This window comes from Exserohilum turcica (assembly GCF_000359705.1).
Source record: "Exserohilum turcica Et28A unplaced genomic scaffold SETTUscaffold_12, whole genome shotgun sequence".
Taxonomy (NCBI): Eukaryota; Fungi; Ascomycota; class Dothideomycetes; order Pleosporales; family Pleosporaceae; genus Exserohilum; species Exserohilum turcicum.
The window spans coordinates 17,430-19,606 of record NW_007359937.1 but is presented as its reverse complement, the minus strand read 5'-3'; positions in this window follow the sequence as shown (position 1 = coordinate 19,606).

Sequence of the window (2,177 nt, the reverse complement as noted above, 5' to 3'; positions counted from 1 at the left end):
CAGGCTTCTCTTAGTCCTTTCCTTTCCTCTCTATATAGATTATATCTAAATAGAATATAAGGTAGGTCTTGTATAGACCTATAGTTGCAGGGGCAACTATTAGAATCCACTTTCCCTCTCTTATAAAGGTAGTCCCTTAGGTAATAGTGTCCTAGTTTAAGTTAGTAGAAAGCGCTTAAAATCTCTCTTCTAGTATTGCTAGGAATAGCAATTTGCTTTCTTATCTTCTACTTATATTTTGCTGCGTACGTATGTAGATTCTTGCTAGTGGCTTTTTTCCTATACTGTTCAAGTTAGCTTAGCCATTCTCTCTCTCCTAGCTACTTAATTCGCGAGCTAGTAATAGCTAGGCTAGTTTTGCAGGTAGAAGGAGGGTCTAGCTTAGTAGCTTCTTTAGCTAGGGCGTCTGCTTTTTCGTTCCTAGGGATATCTTGGTGGCCTGGTACCTAGTGAAGGCTAGGGCGTATACCTATCTCCTCTAGTTTCTTTGTTGCCTTTATACATCTAATTTGCCATTCTTGGCCTAGATTATCAGAAGCGGTCTTTAACCTAAGTAGAGCAGCTTAATTATCTGCATAGACTTTAATATCTAAACAGTTCTCTACTAGCTCTATTGCTTTTTCTAGCCTTAAGGTAATACCTTCTAGTTCACTATTATAAACGAGTTGGTTATTTCCTATAGTATATTGTTTTTAGGCTATTTGTGTTGTTCCTAGATAGAATGCAACCCCTACTCCTACACCTTTGCCTTGCTTTGTAGCTAAGGCATTAGAATAGATAGATAGAAGGCTGTTATCTACTAGTTGTTTCTTATAGTTCTTTGCTTCTATATCTTTAGACTCTTTAGATATATAGACCTTATATAGGATATTTAAGTTCTAAGGTGTAAAGGCGTAATGTTGTATCTCCTTAGTGTTTCTAGCACGGACTGTGGAGATAGATCTAGTGATCTGATCTAGTTGTTCCCCTTTATTGCTAGTTATAGCAATATTAATTAGGTGGTTTAGGGCTAGTTTTTGAGCTCTAAAGGCGTATTGTTAGAGAGCGTTGTTTAACCTTACTCTAGGTGGGTAGAGGCCGGCCTCTACCTCACTAGGTATAGTTGGGGAGGTCTTAAATGTGCCTAGAATCTTCCTACACGCTCTATTTTGTAGTATTTGCCTTTGTTTAAGAGCTAGTTGTTGTTGTTTCTAGAAGATCTAACAACCATAGTCTGCTACGCTAGTGATGTAGGCAAGGTATAATTGTCTAAAGGCTCTAGGTGATAGGCCTTTGTTGCTATTTGCTAGTCTGCTTAGCTAAGTAAAGGCTTAGTTTGCCTATTAATTTCTAATAAAGCAGTGATCCTTGAACTTAAGGGCTTTGTTAAAGTAGATGCCTAGCCATCTATTTTGCTGTTTTAGTTAAAAGGTCTCCTAGGTAGGTAGTGTGAGAGAATCTTAATTCTTTTTTAATTTAGTCTAATTTACTAGTTTTGTCTTTATGCTGTCAAATTTGATTGCTAGCTCCTTTGCTAGATTAAAGAGTTTCTAGGTCTCTTTTTCTAGTAATTTAACGTTTTTCTTAATAGCTGTTGTAGATACTAATATCTGTAGATGGTCTATATAAGAAGAGGAGTAGATATTTTCGTTTGTTGTAATTAACTAAAATAGTGGTTTTGTGTAGATCAAAAATAGAATTAGAGAAGCGGGGCTGCCTTGGGGCGTACCAGTGTTTACCTCCTGTAGATCTTCTACTTGGCCATCCAAGGATAGCTCTAGTAGTCTGTTTTCTAGGAAGGATTTGGTCCAGGATAGCAGGCAGCAGGGAAGTCCTTGATCCTTCATATTTTCTAGTAGCTTGTTTTTAGCCACGTGATTAAAGGCTTTTTTTATGTCTAGAAATATAGTTATAGTAGTCCTATGCTTCTTTTTCTAATACTATATATTATTATAAAATAGGAGAGTAGCGTTAATTGCTAATTTCTTTAATCTCCCGCCTAACTAGGTAGGGTGGAGTAAGTCTGTTGTTTCTGCTAGTGCTCCTAATTGTCTTGCAAATAGTCTTTCTAGTACTTTCCTTAGGCAGCTTAAGAGTGAGATAACCCTATATGCCTTTAGGATAGAATAGTCTAGCTTTCTAGGTTTCTTTAGAATAACTCCTTTAGCTTTTCTTTAGCACTTTAGTTAGTAGCTAAA